The sequence below is a fragment of the Varanus komodoensis genome, unplaced genomic scaffold (assembly GCF_004798865.1).
Source record: "Varanus komodoensis strain SLA01 unplaced genomic scaffold, ASM479886v1 scaffold11, whole genome shotgun sequence".
Classification (NCBI taxonomy): Eukaryota; Metazoa; Chordata; class Lepidosauria; order Squamata; family Varanidae; genus Varanus; species Varanus komodoensis.
In genome coordinates, this window is record NW_025335317.1 from 7,888,898 (window position 1) to 7,908,814 (window position 19,917).

The 19,917-nt window shown below is 42.7% G+C and overlaps 1 protein-coding gene across 3 annotated transcripts in view; it reads left to right on the top strand.

Moving 5' to 3' along the window:
- The window catches only part of NRG3 (neuregulin 3), a 575,245-nt gene that overhangs the window by 81,175 nt on the left and 474,153 nt on the right, over window positions 1-19,917 (top strand). The gene's annotated exons all lie outside the window — the stretch shown is intronic.

Below are 19,917 nucleotides of genomic sequence, written 5' to 3' on the forward strand. Positions count from 1 at the left end.
GCTGCCTTTGAGTTTTAGGACGCTCTCTCTCTCTCTCTCTCTCTCTCTCTCTCTCTCTCTCTCTCTCTCTCTCAGTGCATGTGTGGCCGAAAGGGAAAATGCTCTTTACCATTAAAATGATCTCCTTTCCTGTACCCAGAAAGGGGAAGGCTATTTGGTGACTGCTAGTTTCAATTCATAATATTAATTGCAGTTCAAAGGTGCTGCCCGGTTTCACTGCATTTTTCATTGCTCTTGCTTAATCAGTGATGCAGTTGCTCCTGCCCAGTTTATCTTAGATTTAAGCATCCTGATATATGAATTCCCCTATGTGAATTATATATGAATTATTTGGCAAATTGCTCATATGACTGAGACATACACATTGCAGACACAGTGGCCAGCTAGGAATCCTGTGCCTTTTCAGAACTGACTGGCAGGCAAAAAGTAAGGTTAGGGAGATGCAGTTTCTGTGTTGCTTCTTCCCAGTTTTTGATAAAGGGGTACCTACTGAATTTTTGCTGAAAATACAGATTTATCTTTAACTCAATTCTGCCCTGTAACCATTACAGCAAGTATGTTTTCTGCCTAGCACATTTGCACAAGCTTTGCATCCACTTTGTTTGCATCTGAAGACCATTTTAGGTTATACTAAATAAAATAATCAGTATAATGATTTTCTGCATGCTTCTCCCAAAGAGTAAATGAACTTGCAACCATTTGCAACTCCAGTGAGTCCTCTACTGTAACATAAGGTATAATTCCTATTAACCTGACAGTACTTTTATGAGGCATAGATCATAAACACAGGAGAATGGAGTGATTAGAAAAAATCCTCGTATGGTGATTATTTGAGAAGGTACGCAGTGTACTACCTGGAAGGTTAGGTCTCAGTTTTCAAATAAGAGATCTTATGTAAGCGGCTACTCTTCGCTAGTTGTTCCAAAGGACTAAGTACAAATCCTCACACATGTTCAATTTGTTATGTCACAGTGTGGGTAATCAAGACTGCAAGCACCGAGTCAAATAAATCCCCTTTAAAACAAAAAAACAAACAAAAAACAAAAAACAGCCACACACTGGTAATTCCGATGCCTCTTTCGTAGATACTACTGTTGGCTGTCTCAGTTCTCTCCTGCCTGCCAATTTAGCTTTTGAAGTTTTTCATATCTTTACATTGGTGATGAACAATTGAATCACACATGGTGCTGAACATTGTGAATATTTTAATTGTAGGTTTCCATGAAGAAAGACCTATGTTGGAAACTTCTGTTGAGTAAAGCATCTTTGTAGAATCATAGGGCAATAGAGTTGGAAGGGGCCAAGGCTGGACATAGGGTCCAACTCCCTGACGTTGCAAGTCACCAGTTTACATAGAATCAGAGAAAAATAATTTTTTGTCTGCCCCATCTTTTTGACTTTTTGATGTATTGAATAATAAACTGCTCCCCATCCCCCACCCCATTTAGCTTCAGTAGTAAATGTTGATAAATATGATAATCAAGAATTTATTTCTGAAATGCTTCTGAGGTTATATTTTAAGCCATCCTGAGATGCTAGTGGTAGATGGGTTAGAAAAGCTTTTAATAATAAATAAATTATAAATAAATAAAATAATTCTGAGAGAGAGCGCAAGAGAGAGGTGGGGAAAATAATCACAATGCCCACAATGTTAAATATAGGTGCCTTCAGACTGGATAACTAATCACTCTGTTCTCACTCATGGATTTTTACAGGAGGTCTGAGTGAAATTGTCCCCCAGTTGTCATTCTTGGCATTGTGAATTTATTTACTCCACCACCACCACCAAAAAATAAAAAAGTAAAAAAGGAGAAAACACAGAAATAGCTGCATAATATCTGTTAACCTGGTAGCACTAGGAACTCTCTGTCCAGAAATACCTGATATCTTTGCATTTAGCATGCAGGCTTTCTAAAATGCAAATTTGCAGAGCCCTAGAAGGTACTGAATGGGATTGAAGCAAGTGCAGAGGGGAAATTTTGCTTTCTGCACTCCTGAGAAAAATCTTTGTTCTGCATCTGGCATTTCCTTTGGGAGGAAATCCTCCATTAGTGCATGGCCCCTGCTGATACAATTTACATTAAAAATACCTCACACACTGTAGATGCAAAGGCATATCTAACAAGTGTGGTCTGGTCCATTTTTTAAAAAATAGGTCTTATGGGATGTTTGCCATTCACCAATGTTCCACAAATGAAAATAGGATCATATTAGAGACATATTCCTAAGCACCCATACTCTTAGGCCAAGAGTAATTACCTGACATTTCCATCCCAGTGTTCCCATCAGCCCATTCCATGTTGAAAACTCTGTGCTGTATGCACATGGTGGACATGTCATGAGTGGAGCCGTCTGGAGCTGGGGGTCAGACTAGATGTCCCAGGAGACCCCTTCTGACTCGCCCTGTTTCTATGTTTCTATGGATTCATTCATTCTGCACCTACAACATTCTTTTCACTGATTTCAAAGCTTGGGATGATTGTTCTCTGAGTTCACGTCAGGCATACTAGAAGAATAAAACTGTCCTACAATCTATGTGATATAGGCAAAGATGGGCTGTGTCTTTCCATGGTGCATTAATGTTCTGAATGCACATGGTGCACATTAAAATCCATATGCGCTACAAAAGATGTCCCCACCCCCAGCTTTTCCTGCCAGAGAGCAGAGAAAGGGCCAAATCCTGAGCAATAAGAATTCTGATAGCTTATGCAAACATAGGTTTTAAGGAAACATTCCCAAGGGGAGTACAATGGGCAGAGTGATGCTACACACACATGAAGCACATGATTTCAATTTCAACATGCTTTGTGTCCCAGCATGCTCATCAGCAAAAAGAAATGCCATAGGCTTATTCTGCAAGGAGTACTAAAGTCCAACATTCAAAGCTGAGCAATAAGTTCATGGATTTATTAAATGTTGGCCAGTCCAGGAAATACATTCTTCAGCCATCCTTTCTTTAAACACTTAGGAAACCAATTTTATATTGCTGTTGCTATTAAGTCATTGGCTGTCAGTTCAGGTCTGGAGAGCAGATGTAGGTTGTGGACACCATCTGGATCTTGGCCATGCACCAACCACCCTGCCTTCCTTCTCCTCCAAGCGTTCTTTCTCCTCTGAGCCAGTTGGGGGCCCCTGCCGCCTTCACTCCCCTTCTGCCTGCCTTGATCTTTGCTGGGCGCCTGCTTTGGGGCTGGGGTGGATGGGAAGAGAGAGTCTCAGGGATGGCAGGAGGCAGCACTTGTCCTTCTCTCGTGCTGCTCCCTCCACTGAGGCAGTGAAGCTACTCGCTTGCTTGGTGTTGTGCTTCCAATACCTTTGCCTTTCGTCTCTCTGCCAGGGAGGAATCAGGAGGGAGAGTGAAGTGCACAGGTGCCACCTCCCCCAGGAGCTGACTGGCAACTTTCTTTATCTGTAGGTTACAGATGTTCTTTTTATGAATGCTCCTTTAAATATATCTCCTCCTTTCCTACCATGAATCAATGCAGGTCCTCCAGTGCATGCAGGCAGCAGAAGCGGATTCTCCTTTATTGCCAAAGTCGTGACTGTGCTATCATTTCAGGGAGTTTAAAGTGCAGACATGCAGATGCTCACAGCATGTTGTTTTCAGTCCGTTAAGGCAGGCCATTCTAGCTTAGTTGCTAAGTGACTGATATGGGCTTCAAAATCCTCCTCTCCATCAGATCTTACATGGGACCTGCAAGGCAATGAATGTATCCTTATCTGAGAACAGTAAGCTGTGTTGAAAATAGTAGGTAATACTGGTTTTGTGTGGATAGCAGAACTTCCAGAAGAAGAACCTTGAGAATGATTGATTTATGTAATCCCAGATACCATAAAGACCTTTGGCTTGGAAAAAAGGTAGATGGGATGATACAAGGAATCATGTAATGTGGGGCGAGGTGGCAAAAGAATGGAGATAGACAGAGATCTGTTGTTGAGGAAACGTGATCAGGATTACATCCAATATACTGTGCAATCCTAAGAAGGTTTGTTGAAATTTAAATATGATTTGCTCCCAGGGTAGTGCATGCAGAATCAGAATCTTACTCCTTAGTAAAAATGTTCAGAGCTGTGACTTGCCTTCTCTGTTTGGAGAGAGCTCCAATATCTTGGAACTTAGGTAATTTGGAAAACACATGGCCAACAATGACGGTTGTGGTGCTAGGAAATAGCACCCCAAATCCAAAGTTGGACAATACCTTTATTAGGACTGTTGGTTGGTGCTCATAAACGTTTCCAGCTATGTAGTTTGGTAGTTTTAAGAGTTCTGTGACAATGAAGTTGCTAGAAATCTAATAGTGAAACATAGGGCGTAGCTTTTAGGATGTCAAAAAGTTATAATCCAGGAGCTGTAAAAGAAGAATCCCAGAAACTTTCAAAATAAAGTTTTGGAAACAAAGCAAGGCTTCCCCCTGTTCTGGGAATGAAGAACAGCAAGAAGAGATTTAGTTGTGCAGTCTCCTCCTTGCCCTCTTGTGTTTGTTGGGCATAGAAGAATGTGGAGAAAATGCATGAGTGTTGATGCAGAAGGGAAATTTACTCTAGTAGTAATTGCTGCCTCAGAATGTGGCTTATTACAATCTGGATACTCTCCCACCCTTGGTCTTGCCTGTGTGCCATGTTTCAGATTATGCAGATATAATTGCACACATAAATTAGCATATTCAGAATTATCTGTATGTGTGTCACAGGCCAGGGTGTTAGATCCTTTGATATCCAGCAGCACCCCAACATTGCCTTCCACTTTTTGATAGAGAAAATTGCCAAGCAAAATCAGGGAGTTGCTCAGTCTTTCAGAGAAAGAAATCAAATGTGGATGCTTATGTGTGTCAGGGTTAGACAAGATCTTTGTGGAGAGAGTAACTTAAAAGATGCCCCCATGTTTTTTCCAATGGCAAAAACATAATATTTCATTAGCAGCACTATTTATATAAGTGTATATAAATGTTTGAGAGAAAGAAAACAACAGGAATACAAGATCACATCTGAAATGGAAGCCTAGTAACCATAGAAACAGAGCAAGTCAGAAGGGGTCTCTCGGGCCATCTAGTCTGACCTCCGGCACTAGCCGGCTCCACTCACGACATGCCCACCATGTTAAGAGATATTCACTAGCAAAGCTTTGCTTTGGAAAGAACAAGTGCTAGTTATCAGAAAAATGTAAAGTAAGCTATGGAGGACTCCGTAAAATAATTGTTTATTGCCTCAGTGCAGATAATGTATCTCTGGTTAGAGAATACAGTGCATGTGCACAATCTTAGATCAGTGAGACTCTAAGCATTTCCCTGTTATTACTTGAAGGAGCATCCTGATTGATGTTTTCTGTTTTAAAATAAATGTAACTGAGAACAGCAATGTGTGATTTGGCGGAACATGGCTTAACTGAGTTTCTTCAAATTCCATCTCAAAGCTTATTTTGACTTGTGTCCCCCTCAGATTTGTGATCTTTGCTTTTCAGCTGAATGTTTGTGTGCATTTTTATATATCTTCCCCAAATATCTTCTCCAAAATCATCAGCAAGTCACCTTTTTCAAATATACATATTTTTCCAGTTGATTAAAGGGAGCTTGTCCCCATTTTTCATGTGTTTGATACCCAGTTGTCAAGTGTATACATTTTGCGAAGGCATAGTTATTGTTCTGCAAATTGCATCATAGCCTCAGAAATGTGCAAATGTCGACTGTAGGTTATATTCCAGATGCACAGATGGATCAAAAACAAATGGAAAACAAGTTACTCTACATTTGTAATTAAACATGACAAACCTTACATTTGCAAACCTAGAATTAGGTTTGGACTGAGCTTCTGGACTGTCTTGTGTAGAATGTGTTGTGAAAGGCCTTAACATCTCACAATCGCTTGTAAAAAGATTGCTAATCCCTTGAAGGAGGAACACAGCTTAATGCTGCCATATTGTCATCTGTATATGCATATTGTAGTATGCTTTAGGTAGTATGGATTTTCAAGGTGTTGAATTCTGGAGTTCTTGAACTGAAAGACTTCCCATCCCCCACTAGTGTTTCTGATTGCAGTTATTTGGATTGTGGAAACGCCTAGAGGGATGGTGATCTCTGACAGGGTCCTGGGTGTGGGTAGCAGGGATCTTGGCAGGTGCACTGAGATGAAGGCAGCCGGATGTAGGGCAGGGTAACCCAGGCAGGATTCAGGAGAGGCAGATGGTGTGGCAAAGCAGGGCAGGGCAAGGCAAAAAGGCACCATACAGTAAGGCAAAGCAAGCATGGAAAGGCAAGGTGAGGTGGGACCCAGACTGGACAAGGGGCAGGCAAGATTCAGGAGCTGCAGTTAAAAATGCTGCAGGTAAGAGGAACACCTGTGTTGCTGAGGCAGCCACTGGAGGGAAGAACTTGCTTCTATACAGCTCTTTTACCAGGTCTTCTGGCACGAGGTGGATTCTGAGCCTGATCTGGCAACCACTTGGGTGGCTGCTCCAATTAGGGTCATGAGAAGGATCCCCAGAGCTGCCCAGATCCTGCTCATGCCACTTTTTTGCATGTTGGGATGTGTGACACCAGGGAATCCATTTTGTTTGAGCCTGATGGAGCTTCACAGCATTTCTGATCCGAGCAATCGGAAATGGACATGTCAGATTTTTTTCCAGGTTCTAGAATTGTGCACAAAATAGTTGCACACAATGAAAACCAAAATCCCTAGGGCCATGCAAATGGTGCAAATGGTGATTTGTGCAGATTGGGTCTTTTGCACAAATCAGGCATGGATATTTAAATCCGTGCAAATTAGGTCACATTGTTTTTAATTTTTATTGCATTCATAAATCCATTACATAATCCGGGGTGCAGCATATGTATATTCCACCTTTTTTTCTTCCAAGAAACTCAGGATGGCTTACATAATTCTCCACCTACTGCTGAATTCTTACCACTCCATCACACTGGCATATACCCTTGGAAAGTATCTTTGCCAGGTTTATCTCTTTGCTGCTTCATTGTTACCTTGCCATATTCTCTGTTTCTTGTCTTGTCAATTTCCTCTAGTGTGTGTGTTTAAATCGGTACCACAGTTTATGTAACTTTTCTGAGCCAAAACAAAACAAAACACAAAAAACTTGCATAAATTGTTGCCTGTCTTAAAAGCAGAAATCCATCTTCTGGTTTGACTCATGTCAGATCAAGTTGGTACCAGCATGGAAGCTACGGTGTGGAATCCAGAGAGCAGAGTCAGAAAATCTATCAGATGGATTCCTTATACGTCCTTTCTTTGCATGCGTGCTGGAATTGCTGTGCAACTTAACCCAAGCTAGAATTGCCCCCAATATTACTTAAAGCAAAGTGATTTTTGCTGGGCAAAAGGGAATAAAAGAGGAGGAATTCTAACTCAAGTCCTAAGAATGTTGATAATACTAGCTGTGTTTATGCATCGATGTATTTGTAACAGTGAATAAGAATGGAAGATGCAAGTTTTCCTTCAAGACTATTTCCTCATCCTCATGTCAAAGTTCCTTTGGCTCATGGGCAAACACGAAAAGTTTTATTTAATTAATTATTTGTTAGACTTATATCCCACTTTCCCCCCAAAGAACTCAGGGTTGCTTACACCATTCTCCTACTCCTGCTCTCAATCTTATCTCTATGACAAGAAGCCTGTGAGGTAGGTTGGACTGAGAGTCTGTGACTGGCCCAGGGAACATGGCTGACCGGGGACTAAAACCCACATCACCCGAGTCCCAGACCCACTACACCACATGGGCTTTCACACTGCTCCCCCCTGCTTTCGGAGGACTTCCAGCATTAGGCCAAGAATTTTGGAGGAACCACCTCCTGTCCCATTGCAAACATGTCTCAGTGAAATTGTGAAGAAAACAAGTTTGCTCATGAACTTCAAGCAGGGCCATTTTAAAATATTTAGAGGAGCTTAATAATGTAGGATCAACCCTGACTGCTCTTTAGAAGGCCAGATACTGAAGAGGAAACTCAAATACTTTGGCCACTTAATGAGAAGGAAGGACTCACTGGTGAAGACCCTGATGCTGGAAACAATTGACGGCAGAAGAAGGGGATGGCAGAGGTTGAGGTGGCTGGATGGGGCCACTGAAGCAGTCGATGTGAGCCTTAGGTAGACTCCATGGGATGGTGAAGGACAGGAGAGCCTGGAGGAATTCTGTCCATGGGGTCATGATGGGGTGGGCATGACTTCACAACTAACATAATAAAGCAGGAAGTGGAGTTTATACTGCTGATTCTCTTGCACATTAGAAATCCAAATTCTGCCCTTCTTTGAGAGTAACTGTTAGCTTTAGCCAGAGATTATGGAACTTTACAGATCCAATTTTATTGGGCCGAAACTACAATGTTTTCCAGAAATATTTTCTCTATCATATACTGTTATCTTTCAGATCAATAATGTTGAGAAAAGCAATGACTACAGCTTCATTGAACTGAGGAGTGGTTGCAGGATCAGACTATAAATCAAAGCATCCCAAGCTGAAATCCATTCAGATGGTTCAGATACTTGAGATGACAAAGCTTTCATTTGACAGAAATGAGTGGTGCATGAATGAGTGCCAAAAACTAGGACATACTGACTTATATCCTCGGCGAATTCAAGCTTGCAAACTCTATGCCTCCATCCTTTCGTTTCTTCCCTGCTATTTCCCTGTACCTGATCTCAGAGTTCCAGGATCTTTCCACACCTCTCCCTCCAGACCCATCTGGACTTCTTCCACCCACTGCCATAGCTACAGAGGAGGACCCAATGCTGGTCCACATGCTCTGGGATCCAGAGTGTTTTTGAAAAGCTTCCGGACCTATAGAGTAATTGCTGCCAAAATGGCATTCATGTTGTTCAGATGAGCTATGCCTTCTCAGAAGCTGTTGTACAAGGAAACTATAAATCCCATCATCCCTCATCATCATCTGGGGCTGATAGAAATTTGAGTCCAGTGGCATTGGGAGGGTCACAGGTTAGCTGCTCCTGATCTAATGCCCTATAACTTGATTTTTTTTCTTCCCCTCACCCACCAGTCATCAGCGCTTGACTGGGCATTCGTTTTATTTCATTTATTACATTGGTATGCTGCCCCATTGCCCATAGGGCTCTCTGGGTGGCTTACAATAGAACAAAAAAAGTACATATTCCATAAAAATACAATAATACATTGAAGTGATACAATTAAGCAATACAATGTTTAACTGTAAGCGATACAGAATCAAACGAACCTTAATACAATAATGTAATGCGCAATGCACATAATATCACATAATCTGCATAATTTCAATATATGATGTGATAGAGTACATAATACAATGAATGATATCAATAATCATAAGATATAGCCATAACTACCCCCACAGACAAAGTCCCACCCAGGAGGAGAACCCAGTGCGGCACAGCTCCCGGTGGGCTCCTTTTGAAGCGGCTGTTCTCTCCCCCCTCCTCATCAGTGGCACCGCCGTTTCTCCCACAAACAGCAATACCAAGCGAGGCCAAGCTGCAGGCTATGGTGCCAGGAGCAGGTGTACCTATCAGATTGGTATTACAGAGGAGCATCTTGAACACACCACCATTCTGCTATTATGAGAGCATTATGGCCAAAACTAAATAAAAGTAAAATGGCCAACGAGATTGTCAAACTGCTGCATGTTTAAGTCCATGGATCATGGCACAGCTGTGTGTGCGGCATGGAGACGGCAGCTTAATTCTTTTGCATTTCATGCATGGAAATGGTATTGTGTGGGAGAGCGAAAGCAAAGGGACACATTTCACGCATGATGCTTCCTTTCCCTTCCCTCTCCTTTTCTACCATAGTAGGAAAAGGGCTTGCACCTTTTCCCTTCCCATCACCATGCGCTGCAGCTTAAACAAAATGGGGACCATTGTCTAAAAAGAAGTGGCAGAGGGGAACTGTTTGGGCACTCACTAGCCTTATGCTGTGTTGCCAGATCTCAAGACCCATGCGCCCCAGCCACTGTCAGCATCCTGGTAGGAAGGAGACACAAAGGACATAGAGGCAGCATGCTTTTACCCCCAGAATGTGTGTATGAAATTTCCCATGATGCTTGTCAGAAAGGGAGTATCCCAGGGAATTTGAGGATGGACTGCAGAAAGTTTTGCCATCAGGAGAGCCAGTGTGGTGTAGTGGTTAAGAGCCTGGGACTGGGACTCAGACGATCGGGGTTCGAGTCCCCGCTCAGCCATGGAGCCAACCGGGTGACTTTGGGCCAGTCACAGACTCTCAGCCCAACCTACCTCACAGGGTTGTTGTTGTGGGGATAAGATGGAGGAGGAGATGCAAGCTGCCTTGAGCCCTTTGTGGGAAAAAGGCAGGGTATAAATTGAAAAATAAATCAAATGAATAAAAGTGATGGTTGCTAATGCCTTTTTGGTAGATGTGGTAGTGCGGACCACCTGGCGATGCTCTGTGGAGGGCTCCCTTTCAAAGGTCTCCGCAAGACGATCAGAGACTGAAGGGCTGCCAGCAACCTGTGGTCAAATCGTCTCGTCTAACACGGCCTCAGTCCGCTTCCCTGCAACGAGTAGGTAAAGCCGAAACCATCTCTCCAGACAGTTGCAGGAATGCACGGTTACCTTTGCCACTTGCTGTCACTCATTAGCCCTCAAAATCCTCACAAACAGCTGCTTTCTTGCTCCTTTTCCCCCCTGCCAAATTAGAGCTTAAAGGATTGTTCTGGCTCTGAGACCTTAACAAAATAAAGGAGAGCAAATGAATTCTGGGATGATTAGTCTGCATTTGAGATCTGTGAGGCATCTCCTTTTCAGTAATCTTTGGATAATTCCTGCTGTATGATTTCCTCAAATCCCACACGGCTACTTCTTTTTAATGTCCAGCCCCTTTGGTGATTACCCCACATCCTCTGTAATTCTGGCAAGGCCTGGTATGGGGGGCAGGAATGCAGTGCCCCAGAGAGCACGGCTTCAGTCTGTCCCTCAGGATGTGGTCCAGCATGTAAATACATGCAGAGGCTGAGCGGGGCTTTGATGCGGCAGCGAGAGGCCACCGTGTCAGGTGGCAGATCTTGGCTGCTACGAAAGGCCAGAAAATACATTCTTGGCCACTACTGGGCAAAACAAAATGCAGCGAGTGAGCAAGCTTTGTTGGAAAGAAAGGAAGGATGCATGTGAAATACACTTGAAAAGCAATCGTCGTCTATCTGTACCTGACTTGATTTGTGATTACTGACTTTGTTAGTATGGGCATACATAAGAGCATGAGAAGAGCCCAAGTCAATCAGAGGCCTACCTAGTCCATTATTCTTTTTTTCCACATACGCCCCCAGGAAGCCTGCCAACAGGATAGGACAGTGTCCCTCTCACACTCCTGTTTCCCAGCAGCTGGTATTCAGAGTCCTCCTGACCTTGAATGTGGCATAGGGCTCTTTGGACCACTAGCCATGGACAGCTTTTACTCTATGGTTTTGTCTCATCCACCTTTAAAGAAATTCATATTCATGGCTATCATCCCCCCCTTGTGGCAAGAGTCTTCATAAACTATGTAATGAGGATAGAGGATACTCTGAATTGCCTGCCGGCCATTGGGAGAACCTGGGTTCTAGTTTAATACAAGCAGGAAAACATATTCCCCCTGTGTGTAAAACAGAGTAAGTTCCGCTGGTCTATAAGAAGCAAGCATGTCTCACCTGAAGGTCCTGGAAGGTAAGCAGCATCTTCAAGATGGCACTGCTCTCTGGAGCATGTAGACACGAAGCAGATGCATTACTTTGCCAGGTATCTGGGCCAGTCTGTTTTCCCAGACGGCATCTGCCAACTGAACCAAATTGTTGGATTCGGTTAGTGCTTCCTGAGAACATCTAATTCTTCTATATTTTTGTGTTTGTGGATAGGAGACATCTCCATCTACCTTTCCTCCATCCCCCGTCCTTCCAGACTTTTCAAGAGGGATGTGTTTCCACTCTACCAGAGGGGCTTGACCTGCATCAAGCAACCCTTGCAAAAAAAGGGGGAATGTCGGAGCAGCAGTTTTCCTCCTGATTTGGCTGATGCTGGGAAGAGATTTCTGGAGATGCGGCAAGGCTGCAAGCCCAGGCCATGTGACCCAGATCCCTCCCTGCCCCCATGCAGGGCAAGCAGGGAACACCAAGTCGTCCATGGAGCATGCAGGGGCACTCGCAATGGTTCAAGGGCTCTGTTAATCCAGACGCAGCAGAGTTTAGCAGCAACTCTGACCAGCAAGAGCCGAGCACAGTTTTGGAGTCAAAAGTGGGTTGGTGCAATCAGCTAGCAGCATTTTTCCATCCTCCCTACCTGTGGAAAGCTGTCCTCTCTCTCTCTGTAGGTAGAGCCAAGTACCCAATGGCCTGATATTTTTGATATTCTCAACAAAGGAAGGCTAGACGTTCCCTTGGAGTGCCCAAATCTTCCTTTCCCTTCCTGCCCCCATAAAATTAGCTGGGAAAAAGAGGGACATCCGGCATCGCTCTGGAAACATTCCCAACCACAAGCATATGGAACACTCTACAGCTGGGTTTGGACAATGTTCCTCTGGAATACATCATTCAGAATCCGTCTCCTTTTCTGCAGCAGGTATCCCTGTACAGGGAACCCCTCCAAACACTCAGTTAAGATCCCTGGGCAGGTTGAAACACATACATGCTTGTGTGGGGAACTTGTATGCCGTTCTGTATGAGAATTCCTGTGAGCATCCCATTGAGATGTGATAAGTAGGCTCTCTTCTCTCCCTAGGAGCATCATGGCCTCCTTCAAGTGGAAGTTGTAAATCTCCTTGTGACCCTCCAGAGCTGTTACCCCTGCAGAATGGGTGGTCTCAAAGACCCTTGCCGTAAATGCCTCCAAATGGCTTTATGCGAAGGGTTTGAAGCTTCAGATGCACCTTTCAGAGACCCTGCTGCTAATTCTATGCTCGCCAGTGCCATTTCTCTCTGGACACGGGAAGAAAAATCTACTCCAATGGCCTTTTTTAAAAAATTAAGAATGCCTCTGAAATAAAGGGAAATAAAAATCTCTGGAGTAACGCTTCACCATGCAGCATACCTGCCTTCCATTTATTTTTTAAAAATCTTAACATAATAGAAAAAGAATCTGGTAGGCATTAGTGGAGATACATGTGGCCACAGCAGTACATATGGATAGCAGGTTGGAGATCTCAGGGTTAAGCCAATAAAAAACCAGGGGATGCATAGTAATGGCTTTCCAAGGCCCCCACATGACTCTGGAGTGCATCAGTCTATTTAAGGGAAGAGGCCAGAGGACAGACAGAGGAGGGTGGGAGAACATAAATGACATTGGTCATGCTGACCCCCCCCCCACTTTCCTATATGCACAGTTTTCTGCTTTATTAAGCATAACGTTCTTAAACTGAGCCTCCCTGTGCTTTTCCAAGTGTTTCTGCTCCCAACGCACAAAGGTCATCTGTTCATAATGTTTTGTGTGTCTAGCTCCGTGCCTTATCATTAATGGGTAATTGTATAGTTTAAAGCTCTGCAGCAGACCGAAGCTGTGGAAACCGACATTAACAAATAAATCTGATAAATACCTTGCTGTTTCACTAGGAAATTCAAGGACGTCTGCCTGGGTGGCTGTTGGAAGGTTACGCACACAAAAAATGGCAGCATGCAGATTGCCCACAATCGCCTTCTGAAAGATGTAAATTGGCATTTTGTAAATGGCCATATTAGTTCCCATAGTGAGAGGCATAAATGCATTAATGAAATAGCCCTTGTATTTGTGCAATGTAATCTGAACTTTTGATGATATATATTTTTTAATCAATTTTGGAGTGCAGTCTGTGGAACAAAAAATTCTGATTGTGTTTTACAGGCAATAAGCAAAAAAGAAAGGAAAGGAAAGGAAAGACAAGACACAAAGCCATTGCTGTTCCCTGGTTCTTTTTTAAAATCTACAAGCAGATTCAGAAAATGTGCTGGGGAATGTTTGTGTGTTGCCTGCAGTCAACATCATTTTAAGAAAATGATTATAAAGATAGGCCCTCAAAGCCCATTCGGAGAATTTTGAACATAGGAGGGTATTAATTTTATCTCTGGTTTTATCTTTTTGAAGAGAGACGATCTCTCTTTTAATGAACAACCTTCAATAGGAGCAAAGGGGAGAGCTGCTTGTGCAGTGGGTGCATGAAAGTCTTAACATTAGGTCTTATGGTGGACGTATGGTTGAGTAGATCTACTTTTCAAGAAAACCATTGCTGAATTTGGAGGCTGGAATAAGCTGGTGTGTGAGGAAAACCACACCTTGCGCTTTTGAGACCTTATGTGATGTGCTAAGAGGCTTAGCAATCAATTATGGAAACCATTTGGTTTGGGACCCTTTCTTATCTGATACAGTTGTTGTGAAGCGCCAGAGGGAGGATGCTGTAATACCTTGGAAGAAGGCAGGGATGAAATGGGATGGGTAAGAGACTGGCTAGCGTTTATGCTCATGGAAATATAGAGCTTCTCTCTGTAGTCAAGGACAGGACACCTGGAGGACATTCATAGGGTTGCCATATGTTGGAGATGACTCAATGGCATGTAGCAGCAACAGCACCCTGGGCGTGTGGTTGGTCTCCAGAGAGCTGCTTTAGCAGGCCTGCGTGTGTCCAGCTTGATCCTTCTTTGAAAAACAGCAGTGGCTCAAGGACTAGAGCCCAGTCACCAGCTCTGACTGTGGTGGTCTACTGTGGTCCCTGTTCAAAGCACTGATGCCCACTGGTTTTCCCAAAGTGCTCATGGGCCCATCAGGTGCCCCCCTCTGGTCTTACACATGCCAAGGATTTGAGCTGCAGTTTGTTCCTGTTTGCCTGGTGATGCCACCTGACTTGCCTTCCCCAGTGTAGGCCTCTTGTCTGTGTGTCTGCTAATGATTCTGCTATTCATTTCTGTGCTGAGGTGGGCCTGGCCATGGCTCATGTAGCCTGCTCTCCCAGGGAGATACTGCTTTTCCTTCCTCCTCCCTTCCTGGGAGTCTGTTGGCATCCCCTTGGCTTCCTTGTGCCCACCTGTTCTTCCACAAATACGTAGCCAAGAGATTAAGCTCTGCAGCAGAGCCTTGCTCCGGGAACCCTCCTTGAAGGAGATTAGGAGAGTGGACACCCAGAGGAAGGCTTTCTCTGCCATGGCGCCATGGCTGTGGAAGGAGCTCCCCAGAGAGGTTCGCCTGGTGCCAACACTATATGCTTTTTGGCACCAGGTTAAAACCTTTTTATTCACCCAATATTTTAAAGTTTAAAATTTCAGTTCAGATTTTATTTATCCTCAGTCACATTTTATCTTGCTATTGTGTTTATTGAATATTTATCACTCTATAAGCCATCCAGAGACATTTCGTATTGGACGGGATAGAAATATCCAAACAAGCCTCTGGACTAATTTCTCCTAGCTCTCTCCCTCCTTCCCGGTATCAGCTCTGGCCTTGCATTATGTGTGGACCCCATAAACTATGGCAGTGTGAGCTATGCTCCTTCATAACCATAACTTGCAAGCCCACTTCAAACTAGGATCGCTGCCTTTGATTTACAAGGGAATCATAGTTTGCCTAAGAGCCAAGTCTCTGGACCTCCGGAGACATAATTCTAGCTTTTGGCAAATCAAGAGTGGTAATCCAGGAGCCAATGTTATAAATACATATTCCTTCCCGCTCCTCTCTTTGGCACAATAAGTGTTCAATTAACAATAAAACCAGGAATGCATGTGCACCGCACTGTAACTTATCAGCCCTTGTTTAATACAGATCCATATGGATTCCGTATTAGGCATATAAATCACAGAGAAACCAGTGATTCTTAGGTATAGGCAGAATTCCCACAGATTTCAGTGAAATCCGTTTTGTCTGTATTGTACCCTTCACTGTCAAGCAGGAGACACCATTTTGGGGCTCTGAGAACATGTCCTTATAGCTTCTCCATTAAATGCTATCCAACGGCTGATCGTTTTCCTTCATTTGTTCTATTAAAGCTATATCCGTTTCTGGCAGTAACAGTTCTGTTGACTGCTGCTTAATGTGCAGTGCATGCTGATCTAATTACAGAGGAGGACTGAAGGTCCTGGAATGAATTTAAAGTGGTACCTTCTTTTAACCATACTACGGTTTAATTGGCATAGCAGATATCTGAGATGTTACAGGGAAAGACAGCTTGAATGCCTTTTTCTTCTGGGAAAAAATTGTACACTAAGTACCATAAAAATTCTGGGTGGTTGAAAGAGCCAGAAAATTAATGTGCAATTATTGTTACTTCAGATTGGGCATCTCAAAATTAATTATTGTAATTATTAGGTGTGTTTCCCTGGGTAGGTTTACAAGTAACCTGGCATTCTACTGTGCAAACAGCCATGAATCTGCTATCTGTTTTTAGTTACCTGCTAGCGAGGAGACAATATTAGGTTTCATCCTGAGGGTGAAATCCCCTTTTCTGTAAGGGTCACAGGATAAATAATTGATTATGAATGTATTGTTGACATGGATGCAATGCATATGCATCATCTACATTTCAGAAGCAAAGATTGCACTTTATTTATTTATTTATTTATTTACTTAGAACTTTTTTAGATCAACCCTTGCCGAAGTCTTGGAATGGTTTAACAGTAAGACAAAATAAAATAAAATGAAATACAGCATCCTAATCAAATTCTTAACCAATCAACAATAAGTAAAATACATATTAAAATAATAGTCAAACCTTAAAATATTGGGAAAATAAGAAGGTTTTAGCCTGGCACCAGAAAGAATAAAATGATGGCGCCAGGTGAACCTCTCTGGGGAGCATATTCCACGGTTGGGGCACCACTGCAGAGAAGGCCCTGTGTTTAGGTGTAGGTATGTTTCTTGACTGACAGTGGCTGAAACTGTTTTCATGTGTCTACCAAAGGGTGGGAAGTGCAATTAAACTACGAGAAGTTGGCAAGTGGAACACAGAATGGCAGTATCACTCCATATCCAACACTATGAAGTAGCAGAGATAACAGCTGTTTCCTTCTCATTAGCAATAGCATTGTGTGAAAAAGCAGGCCTGCTGTGTATCAGACAGGAGCAATTTCCTTTGGATGAAAATATGAATGGATGCAATGAGAGAACGGCAAGTGGATGGTACATTCACTTTGGGGGAAAGAGTACTTGACACTTTACTACACTGATAAAATTATAAACCTGTCTGGTTTAATGTGGATTTTTCTTGCATGCCTTGGAAAGAAAGCTTTGTGTTCTGTAATATAGATGCTTATTTATTTCAAAATGCAGATCCCACATTCCTTGGCACCTGTCGATTCAAGCTCAGACCAAAACTGCTGTAACAAGACTCATTTCAAACTAATCAAAACTAATCTTTGACCTCATAGCAAGCAAGTTGCTGGAATTTTGCTGTTTCCAAATATCAAACTGAGAAGTGGGGCAGGTGTTCTTTTCTGGGAGAGCTGTTCATTCTATTTTGGGCACTGATATAAAGGAGCACCTCTCTCTGTCCACAAAAACAAAATTTCTGTTGGAAGAGAGAAGGACAGGGACCTTGCGGGTTGAGAAAAATTTTCATGGAGGGTTGGATGGGTCGATGCAATTCCTGAGATGCCCTAGTCCCTGGTTTAGGGCTTAAGAAGCCAAATGCACAATCTTGAGCTGAGCCTCCAAGCAAATTTCTCGACAGGTTGTCTTGAAGGGCAACTTGAGTGTATACTTCAGCTTCAAAGTGAAAAGAAGAATGCCACTTAAGACCAGGTCTAAATTCTTCAGGAAGGGCATGGTTGAGAAGATGGAATTTCTCAGCAGCACTTCTGCTATCTGCTACTGCATCACTGCTTATCCAGTGTCCAAAAACAGCTCTGAATCCTGGGGCAACCTCCAACTCCAAGGGGAGTGTCCCCCACCCAAAAGACTTGAATGCCCGCCAAAATCTTCAGAACCTCAACCAACAGAAGTTCCTCCAACAGTTCATCTAGATGGTTTTACGTATCTGTTTGGAAATGTCTCCCAAGCACTAGTTTATGGCTTCCCCCGCCTTCTTAGATTTACTTCTTGAAATGAGAGGGGGAGAGAGAGAGAAAGAGAGGGGTGGGATAGCAAGACATCACTAATATGTAGAGCTCTCTCTCTCTCTCTCTCTCTCTCTCTCTCTCTCTCTCTCTCTCTCTCCACACACACACACACACCCTTTGCTTTTTCTGTGGGATAGAACCAGACTTAGAGTAGACCCATGGAAATAAATGGGACTTAACTTAGTTACTTAAGTGCTGTTGGTTTTAGTGGGTCTCCTCAAAGTACAACTAAGTTTTGTATATTTTGTTTTAATTTTTTTAATTAAAAAGCAAACCATCAATTGGAAATGTAAATTGTGCTTTTATATAGCTTTTAAAGAACTAGCTCCCCCACCACAAACAGCTGTATGTTGATTATCCTCTTTACAACTTTATCTTTTGATTATCTTTTTTACAACTTTAGAAAGCCCCCTTGAAGATATCAAGAAGCTCATTTCAGAAAGAGTCCTTTAAAAAAGAAATGGCATCTACCCTTAAGTAGTAAAATCAATAGCAATTAATGCGTACAGCTAATGCAACATTGCTATTCAGGATTTAAAATTGGTATGGCTCCCCTTTTTAGAGAACCACATTGGAAGTGTCTATTATGGTTATATTTTTCTGGTAAGGCATAATTAAATCTTACAAAAAAACCAAATAAATTGCCTTTTCTTCTATCCAGTAAGGAGCTCTGAGAGGCATTGTTGAAACCATGACTTCATTCTTTTCAGCAGCATCCAAATGCATCTACACTTTTGGATTAATTACACTCTAACAATGATCTGGTTTGTCTTTTCAAGGTCCCCTGATTATTGACCCAACTGATTGGATTTCAGCAAGTGTTAGAAATGATGAGTGAGACACCATTGTTCTCTGTGCCCTTCTCTCCTCTGCAGTGTTTCTGTCCTGTCATTAAGAGCTCCAACCATGCTGGCTGCACTTGGGTTTTTGTTTCAGGTAATGAGATGGGTGACCCTTTCATTTGGAGAGAAGCGGAGGGTATCCCTCATTGTTCTGAGAAAAGGCACAGACATCCAGCAAAGGATGTGCGTCTCATGTTCCACCTTAAGGATTGCATCTTGTTTCCTAGTATGGATATTAGACAGCGGAATCTGTATATCATGCGTATGAAGAATGCATTTGCAGTTGTGTCTGTCCATGTTCACAGAGGAGGGGCAACTCTTTCCTGCCTGGCATGCACTTTTTTTAAAAAGTTTTCAGAAATCCTATGATTTTGCCTTAATTAGGGAGAGGGTGATATCTGTGTATTTTGTACAAGTACTTGGGTATTTGTAGTATGAAAGGTCAAGTACTCTCCAAAGATGTAGATCATTCGGAAATAGATAATATCTCTTGATTTAAAAATGCCGGCCTGGTTCAGATTGAATATAATTGTATTTCCATGAATAGAATACTGGGGAAATAATCCTACAAAGTTCATGGTACTCTGAGAAAGAAGAGAAGAGAAGAGAAGAGAAAAGAGAAGAGAAGAGAAGAGAAGAGAAGAGAAGAGAAGAGAAGAGAAGATCTTTTGTTCTGTAATACAGCTGGGTGGATAATCAAGAACCTTCAGCATTAGTTTTGTCTTTCATGTTATAGATTTGTTGTATTGAGCCTCACACCTGGAAAAGCTCTATTTTTTAGGGAGGTCTGTGGCCATCATTATAGTATCTTAAATACTTTTGACTGAACCAACTCATCATCATCATCACCATCATCATCATCATCACCTGCTGTCTCTACAAAAGGATGCCAAAGTTAGAGCTGACTGAAAATGTCCTCCTGAAATTCTCTAGCCTAGGCAGCAAAATGGGAGAGGGTGCTGCCCAAAACCTTTCAAAGGGGTAAAACCATTCCCAAACCATATTGGGAGTTGCTCTGCTTTTCCGCATTTCCCATTCCCACCACATGCTGCAGGCGTTAGCATCATGGCAGGGCATTGTTGAGAGCA